Here is a 9,278-nt window from a genome sequence, read left to right as displayed (position 1 = left end):
GCTGACTAATGAACATACTTAAATTGATATCTTTATACAGAAATGTACGACTGAAAATGTGACCGTGCAGACATATTTTTGACGCTGAGTTTATACAAAGTTCAGAATGAGAAAATACAATAAATTCACTGAAATCAGTATACACTCATAACAGCAAAATGTAGAAACGTCCCTCAACTTTAAGCAACTCTTATATATCATGCTGTGTTTGTCTCTTTGATGTGTATCGTACCGACAGATATACTTTTGATATCACATAAAATTACTCATTTATTTTTGCAATAGTCTAGTATAAGTAGAATCGTTGACATTTATTAGAACCGATTTCAACATTTCATAGCTAAGATCAAACTTAATATACATTATATACTTAATATTTAAACACGACTTTACTTAGAATCTACTATAGAAGTACCTTCGCTACACTTTCATGGTTAAATAGCTGAGCCAATTTGTATGGAACATGACTGGTCTATAGACTATATATTAAAGGACAAAATACACGTACTTTTTTCGAACAAACATGCAAGCATGTAAAGCCTCTTCACATAAATTAATTATTTTTTCTAAATTTCAAATGTTCCGTAGCTCGATTCTCTACTACTATCGACTACCGACAACCGAACTGTCATCGAGAAATTTTGTATGAAAATCTGATCAGCGCCTCTGACGGGTGTTGTAGGAAATGTTTTGGCAGTACATTCTAAATGACAAAATGTCGATAGCTAGCCGGTTGTCGGTAGTCGATAGTGGTAGAGAATCGCGGTACCGAAAGTCTAATAAACATTTTACCAAAAGTATAGATTTTAATGTCTTATACACAGAGATTTTTTTACTTGAATTGACACATAGGATACATATTTAGTACCTACCCTGTACATATGTAGTATCCTGAAAAATCTATTTATGCGGACGAAGTCGAACAGTAAAAGTCATGGAAGCTGTCTTTACTTAGTCAGTAGTAAGACATTAAGGATGCCATTTAAAAACATTGTAATTAAAAGCTACGTGACTTCTGCTCCCTAAAGTGTACTTTAGACTGTCTTAATGACTGTCAATATCCCAAGAGAAACCTGGATCTGGAATTTCAACTGTTATAATATATTAATTTAGTAGCTGACCCACGTGGTTTCAAATGTTCCATATTCCATCCTCCATTTCAGCTGCATAAGTGCTTTATTTAAATTTTTAGTGGTCGATGGTTCTAACCCGAGGCAACACAATAATGACCTTCGGAGTTATATGTATGTTAGAAATAATTGTCACTTGCTCTAACGGTGAAGATAAACATTGTGATGAAACTTTGAATGCCTTTGGCATTTTTTGAGGGTATGTAGTCCCCAACCTGCATTTAGCCAGCATGGTGGACTCAAAGGCTAACCTATAAATGGTCCAACCCGCACTTGTCCAGCGTGGCCAAAGTGGTGATGGCCTAACCTCTCAATCGTTTGGGACCTTTGCCCAGCAGTGGGACAGCCATTAGTAAGTAAAAAATAAACCTATAGAAAAGAAAACAATGAGAAGGAAATAAAAGCTATATTTTTTGTCTTATTTAATAATGTCAATTACAGACTAACTTACACTCATTAAAACACAACGAATTAAATATAATTAATAAGGTACCAAAAAACAAAACAATATTTCACGATAGTTATTTAGCCGATAGTCGATAGTGGTATGAAATCATCAATAGCACGATCTACAGCCAATAATATCGAGTATCGTGAGTTTGACATTTAAAATGTACCGCAAAAATAGTTCCTACAGCGCCCGCTAGAGGCGCTGATCAGATTTTCATACAAAATTTCTTGATAACTAGCCGATTTTTTACAGTCATTAGTAGTAGAGAATCGCGCTACGGATCATACGTCTATTTATCCAAAGAATGGAGGTGGCGGTGGTGGGGGAGGTCCATAAAAGCCTCCTCCAAACCCGCCGAAACCTCCATACCCTCCATAAGCGTAGGGGTAAGGACGAGGTATCACGACCACTCGAGGATAGAACCCTCCGAAGAAGTGACAGGATATGCTCTGAAAAAAACGAGAAATGAATTAATAATATACACTATAAAGAACAGTGTTCCGTATTTCGGAAGGCACGTTAAATTGTCTGGAATTTTCAAAGATCTTTGACAGTCGTTAACAGTAGTCAGAAGCTTGAAAGTCTGACAACCAGTCTTATTGAAGAGTCTCGTGTTAAAACACAGATAACTGAGTTGTGGAGGTCAGATAGGCAGTCGCTCCATGTTAAATACTGGTATTCAGCTGAATCTGGTGAGACTGAAAGCCGACTCCAACATACTTGGAAGAGAGGCTGACTGATGATGACTAATTAATAAAGAGCAGTGATTATAGTGATATGAATATGCTGTGTCAAACAGACCAAAGCCAGCTACACGTCTCTGATGTTTTGAAATTCAGAATGTAGTATACCTTAGCCAGCCTTGAACTTAGTCACGCCGGGAGAAGACTCTTGCCCAGCAGTGGGAAAGTGATAAAACGAGTTATTTGTTACATTTCAAACTCAAGGAACAGATTCAAGACTTGTAATTAAATAGAAGACTAATGTCTAGTTTCTGAGGCACATTTAGCGGTATTTTATCTATTCAAACTATCATGTTTTTATGAACCTAAAGGCTGTTGAATAGATAAACTACCGCTAACTGTAACCTCAGAAATAGGAAGTAAGTTGTTTTTATTTTCTGCTCAATCAAAGAGCCATAATAGTTTCAAGAAACACAAATAGACCTCATGAAAAACTCCAATCGCCGTCACGAAAGCGGAACAGTCGTAATGGCAGCCAGTTTATATAAATATTATAAATAGTTGCGATTTACATATCAAATGATGTCATGCGACGCTTTACTTGAGTAAACAACGATCGATGACTTATTGCGCTCATTTATTTACTAGATGTAGGCTAACGACGCAGTGGAGGTATATAATATACTTTTCCACTGCAAACACTGGATTTTCAGTAAGTATAACTTCTTTACTGACAAGGTTTTAATATTATAATGCAACGGGTCTTTAGCGCGATTGAAAATTAAAGGGTAGGATACCTTATTTGTTCACCCAAAGTTTCGATCGAATTACATCGACCGTGATTTAATTTTCAATCGCGCTTAAGACCCGTTATATTCTAGTATTATGTATACAAGTAACAAAAGTTTAAAATCGTTAAAAACACGGTTTCTTTTACAAAGGGCGGGTTTACATTTAAATTCAGTAAGCATGAAATGGTTTACGGAACACAACTTAATATTAAAATGCAAATTAGGTGTGATTGGACATTAAATGTAAGTACACTTTATTAGGAACACAACTTTTCAAAGTGATTATTTACGGCAACAACAAAAATATTGGAATTACTCGTAAATTTAAACTATCAAAGGGATTTGGAAAAGTTATTTTATTATAGCTGATATAATAAGGATATTATTGCCTAATTATAATAGAGTTTATTATAAACTATCTGACCCGCGTAACTTCGCTTGCGTCACATAAAAGAGAATAGGTCATAATTTTCCCCGTTTTTGTAACGTTTTTTCGTTGCTACTCCGCTCCTAATGGCCGTAGCGTGATGTTATAAGCCTTTTCAAATCGGACCAGTCGTTCCTGAGATTATCGCGTTCAAACAAACAAACTTTAGCTTTATAATATTAGTATAGATGTCAACTGCAAAAAGCCTGCATAGTTGCAGTAGCAAATAAATCCAAGGGCGGCCTTCCCAGGGCCTCTGATTATAAGAGCCCTGAAAACTTCTAAGGTCTAGAGTAAAAAAGGTGCTTGTGGCTTTTGAAGACCCAGAGCTACGATGATTAACTATTACTAAGATATTTTTGTTTTGCTCTTTGACTGGAGGTCTAATTAGTGTTTTCCTTAGTACACTTCTGCACAATTGGCTGGTTTAAGAAAAATGGCCCAGTCATAAAGACAAAATAGTTAATGAAAATTAAAACTAACCTGCATTAAAGCCAGTACCAAAACAATAACAGCATACAATCTCACAATTGAATACATTTTTGTATGAAAAAATCAAGTACTCGTCTTCTCAAAGGACTTTAAATAATAACAAAGATTTCATACTAATAAGCAATATATAGGAACTAATACCAACTTATACTACAAAGTTTAAAATTACGGAAAACCGTATCACAAAGACATAAGGTTGAAAATTGCGTGACGAAACTTTTTGAGGTTATTTTGCTTGTCAAATGTTTCATATTATTTGATTTGACATATATATGTGAAATGTGTTGATCTTGTTTGCAGTAATTAGCGACAAATAAGGTATAGTTTTAGTGTTAGAAGCAAAATACCTGTTAGTCATAAGTTGAGGGAAAATTTTAAAACACGCAATTTCGTGTGAGCAATATTTAACGTGTGGTCAAAATCACAGGAACATAGCAAAGGTATGTTCCTGTGATTTTATGTTTTGTCAGTTTTCAATTTGGGTACTCATTATTGGAAATAGTTAAAGGGTCCCGTTTTACCCTTTAGTTACGGAACCCTAAGAATAAAGGCATACATAAGTTAACGCCTGTTATCCCAGGATAGGAAGAGGTGTATTAAATGCACCTATTTTTCGCCATTTACAATGTTAGTCCTATGTAATATGGGCCTAGTGCCATATACCAGGCAAGTTACCAAGCTCTGGGCTACTGTTGAGATTATTTGAAAAGACCTGTACTTGGCACGATTCAGAAATCAAACACCCTCGTGATTAGCCAAGAACATAGGCGAAGGTTCTATGAACCAATTGCATGCCATAAAAGATCTTTAACATATATCTTGAGGGGATGCGAAGCACTTGGCTAGCGTGATGGAATCAAGAACCCCTCCCTCATTTGGGAGGAGACCTTTGCCCAGCAGTAGGAGAGTCATAGGTTACAAATATTATTTCAAAACTATACAAAATTCTTAATAATAACTTGAATAAATTTCCATAAAGCTAGCTATAAGCACATCTTAATAAAAGCGAAACAATCTATATAAACGCGAAATCAACTACAGTGTTTCTGCTTTAAATGAAACTGTTTTCTTAAAAGAATAGGTAAAGGTGCATTGTATACCATTTTACTATGTATAAAAACAAGTCTATTTTACTCCAAACAACGGTTTTATGCTCCGAGCTAGTGTAGAAAATTTTCTTACGAGAGAATCTCGCTTTGAATATTAAATGAATTAACTTTATACAGTATACGTGAATAAAAGGATGAAATCTAGGAATTTGCATTTTTTAGTTTAGTTTTTTTAGGATTCTGTACCAAAACAATAAAAACGGTACCGTATTAGAAAGACTCCGCTGTCCGTCTGTCTGTCACCAGATAGTATCTTGTGAACCGCGGTAGACAATTGAAATTTTCCTATGTGATGTATTTCTGTAGCCGTTATAATAACATAAATTTAAAACAAAATTATATTAATATTTAAGGGGGCTACTATATAACAAAAAATGTTTTTCCTGACAGTTTATAACCTGCGTTAACACATAAGGTAAGAGTATAATAATAGTACTTTAAACCCTAGGAAATCTTTTCACGCAAACGAAATAACATAGAAAAAATCTATACTAATATTATAAAGCTGAAGAGTTTGTTTGTTTGTTTGAACGCTCTAATCTCAGGAACTCATACTCCAATTTGTAAAAATATTTCATTTTTAGATAGCCCAATTATCGAGGAAGGTTATAGGCTATATAACATCACGCTACGACCAATAGGAGCAGAGTACCGGTAAAAAATGTTACAAAAGCGGGGAAAAATTTCACCCATTCTGTCTTATGTGACGCAAGCGAAGTTGCGCGGGTCAGCTAGTAGTCAACAATATTGTGAACACAATGATTATGACGATTACACAATAATAGAGACAGGTTGCACAATATTAACCTAAAATTGTGCAATCAAAAATATTGTTGACAATGTGACAAAGCGCTGCTCAATTTTATTATTCGATGACCCGCGCAACTTCGATTTTGTAACATTTTGTTTTGGTACTCTGCTCCTGTTGGTCGTAGCGTGATGTTATATAGCCTATAGCCTTCCTCAATAAATAAAACGGACCACAAGTTCCTGAGATTAGCGCGTTCAAACAAACAAACAAACTCTTCAGCTTTATAATATTAGGTCGGGGAAAAAGTCTATTCGCATTATGGTATGTACGAACTTGTAATAAAATCTCTTTGGCTTCAAGAATCACAAATGAGTACACGGTTCATTAGGTTTCTTTCAGTGAGCTCGTGAGGTACCCGAATATCGATCATTTTGGGTAGAGAAAATATTTTATTACAAGTTCATGCGAAAAGACTTACCCCGACGTAATATTAGTATAGATAGGACATGTGTATGTATGTATGTACATATATCAATAATATCACGTAAAAAGTCGGTCCCGGTTGTTGTCAATTAAGATAACAGTCGTTAAGCCACATCAAAGGCCTTCGGGCGGCTTGAACAACTTTGACACTAGGTTGACCACTAACCATACGATAAACAAACAATATATAATACATATATCATTTATCATTGCATGTTCCTCGGTATTTTCCCGATTCAAAACATAAACTCGCTAACAGATTATGTAGAGTTAGTGTCTATATACTAATTATATATTGACACTACGCGAGTGTCAATGTGCTTGGGATGTTAGTTCATTCCGGGTTGGTGACTTATATGATATAATGACCTTTTGAGATTAAAAATAGTAAAAAACTAGCAGTGTTTGGTATGTATTTGGAAAATGTGCTAATCATATACATAGTTTATGGTCTTTTACAACATTTGCACTTTTTATTTTTATGTTTTTATTTATATACTTATATTAAAATGAATGACTGTTCGTTAGTCTCGCTAAAACTCGAGAACGGCTGGACCGATTTGGCTAATTTTGGTCCTGAATTGAAAAGTCCAGAGAAGGTGTTACAGGTAAATAAATGTGAAAATGCGCGATATTAAATAAAAACAAGCAAGCGTGAGCTGAGCTGCGCAGGTCAGCTAGTTTAATAATAAAAAATAGTAAACTTCCACTACTGGGCAAGGGTCTCCTCCTGAAATGAGGGAGGGGCTAAGCCTTAAGTAAGTCACGCTGGCCAATTGCACATTAGAGAGTTAGTATTCCTTCAAAAACTGTTCGCAAAAACTCTTAAGTATGTAAGGTTTCATCACGATGTTTTCTTTTATCGTTATAACAAGTGATCATTATTTCTAATACACACATAACTTGGAGAAGCCATTGATATGTTAATGAAATTCATAAACGAATTCTATGACCACTCGGCTATCACTGATAGTAAAATATTACTGCCTATGTGCATAGAAATCCCTCAAAATACGTGTATGTTCATTGACATAGCGTATTTTTGTAAACGGCCACCCATCTTAATCTAAGCCTCAGTTAAATCGCTTAACCATGCCAGTGATAAAACTACAAGCACTATCCAACTACACAAACAAATACAAAAATGAATTTTATAAATAAAAATTGTTCCTAGAAAATCCTATTTTCCCTATAAAAACTTAACTAAAAGAAAACTGCTCCATTTTATATAAAAGCCTGCACTTTCATACTTCATAACCTTTAAAATCTAGAATCCTGAAATAACCTTTGTAACCTAGTTTAAACAATTCACGGGAATCTGACCTCAAATACAACAAAATAGAAGCCAAAATTGCATATCAAATAGTACTCTTGAACGTATTATTAGTGGAAATTCGACTTTATGTGGTTGTAATAAGGTTTATTTTGCATTGTGAAGTGTATTATTAAGTTCTCTTGAGATGTCATGGGTCAAGAACGGTAGTGACGTCAGCAGGACGAATAGTGATGGGCTTTTGTAAATCGATAGTTTTGTAATACTAAGAGATAGTTTTACGCATATTGAAGAAGCGTCAGGGAAACTATCCGATAGATATGCAGCGCTGGTACATGGAAAAGTATAAGGGTATTTTTTAATGTATGTATGTTTATTTTTCTGAACAAATTTGTCTCAAGTGGGCATCGAACCCGCGACCTCCCCTCGCACTGGTAGAGTGGCGACCATTTTAACATTTGCCCCGCTATAGACAGGTTTCAGATTTTTTAACTAATAACTTCACCGAAATGTGACTCTAAAAATCTTATATTTATTTTCTTTACCACAAAAGTTTTAAGTTGAAACTTGCCTCAATTAACCCTTCCCTTCAGAAACTGCTTTTACACTCAAATTGAACAACGTTTCAAATCTACAATGAGAACACCTGAAGGGCTACTATGGTTTGTGAAAAAACCATCAAATATTGAGCAAGAGTCTCCTCCCGGAATGAAGGAGGGGTAGGCCTTGGGTCTACCACGCTGGCCAAGTGCAGGTTGGGGACTTTGGATACCTTCAAGAACTTTTCTAAAGAACTCTCAGGCATGCAAGGTTGCATCACGATGTTTTCCTTCACCATTAGAGCATGTGATAATCATTTCTGACTAGCTGATAAGCTGACCCGCGCAACTTCATTTGCGTCACATAAGAGAGAATGGGTCATAATTTTCCCCGTTTTTGTAACATTTTTTACTGGTTCTCTGCTCTTATTGGTCGTAGCGTGATGTTATATAGCCCATAGCCTTCCTCAATAAGTAGGCTATGTAACACTAAAATATTTTTTTCCGTCGGACCACAAGTTCCTGAGATTAGTGCGTTCTAATAAACAAACAAACTCTTGAGCTTTATAATATTAGTATAGATTGGTATAGATACTTACACACATAACTTTGAAAAGTCATTGGTGCGTTGCCCCGGGTTCGAACCGTCGGTCGACCACTTGCGTGTGAGGTAGCAACATATACCACTCGGCTATCACTGCTAATATGCTTATGCTAAGGTCAATTTGGGTAACTTTGAATCATTTGGGTAACATTGACAGTGGGAATATGAACTAGTTTCGATTACACAATTGATAAAGGATTATTTTAGTTTTGCAAACTTTTATCAATTGTGTTGGTTTCGTATAAAAAAATTATCGAAACTAGTTCAAATTCCCACTGTCAATGTTACCCAAATTATTCAATGTTACCCAGCTTGACTGTATATAATATAATAATATGTTTATAGTAAGGCCTTTGATCACTACCCCAGCATTCGGCCTTTATCCAAACTCTCGATTTCGCCCCCGATACTACCCCATCCCTTCACCCGGGCGCATCTGCAATGCGCTAAATGCAATCAATGCAGCCAGCCCGGGATGTGCGTATTACGTCACAGGGGGTGGGAGAGGGCGGGGGTGGGAATATGTCCTAGTGCTCGCTTCACTG

The 9,278-nt window shown here is 35.8% G+C and overlaps 1 long non-coding RNA gene across 1 annotated transcript; it reads right to left on the bottom strand.

The window, feature by feature from the left end:
• Nucleotides 1-1,535: 1,535 nt before the first annotated feature.
• Nucleotides 1,536-4,075, bottom strand: LOC142984564 (uncharacterized). The gene is made up of 2 exons (XR_012960154.1): nt 3,966-4,075; nt 1,536-2,030 (listed from the first exon to the last, which is right to left on the bottom strand). It is a non-coding gene; the product is annotated as an uncharacterized LOC142984564 (long non-coding RNA).
• Nucleotides 4,076-9,278: the final 5,203 nt, after the last annotated feature.

This window comes from Anticarsia gemmatalis, chromosome 27, assembly GCF_050436995.1.
Source record: "Anticarsia gemmatalis isolate Benzon Research Colony breed Stoneville strain chromosome 27, ilAntGemm2 primary, whole genome shotgun sequence".
In the NCBI taxonomy this organism is placed as follows: Eukaryota; Metazoa; Arthropoda; class Insecta; order Lepidoptera; family Erebidae; genus Anticarsia; species Anticarsia gemmatalis.
The sequence above is the reverse complement of the archived record's forward strand: the minus strand, read 5'-3'. Positions and strand labels throughout refer to the sequence as shown.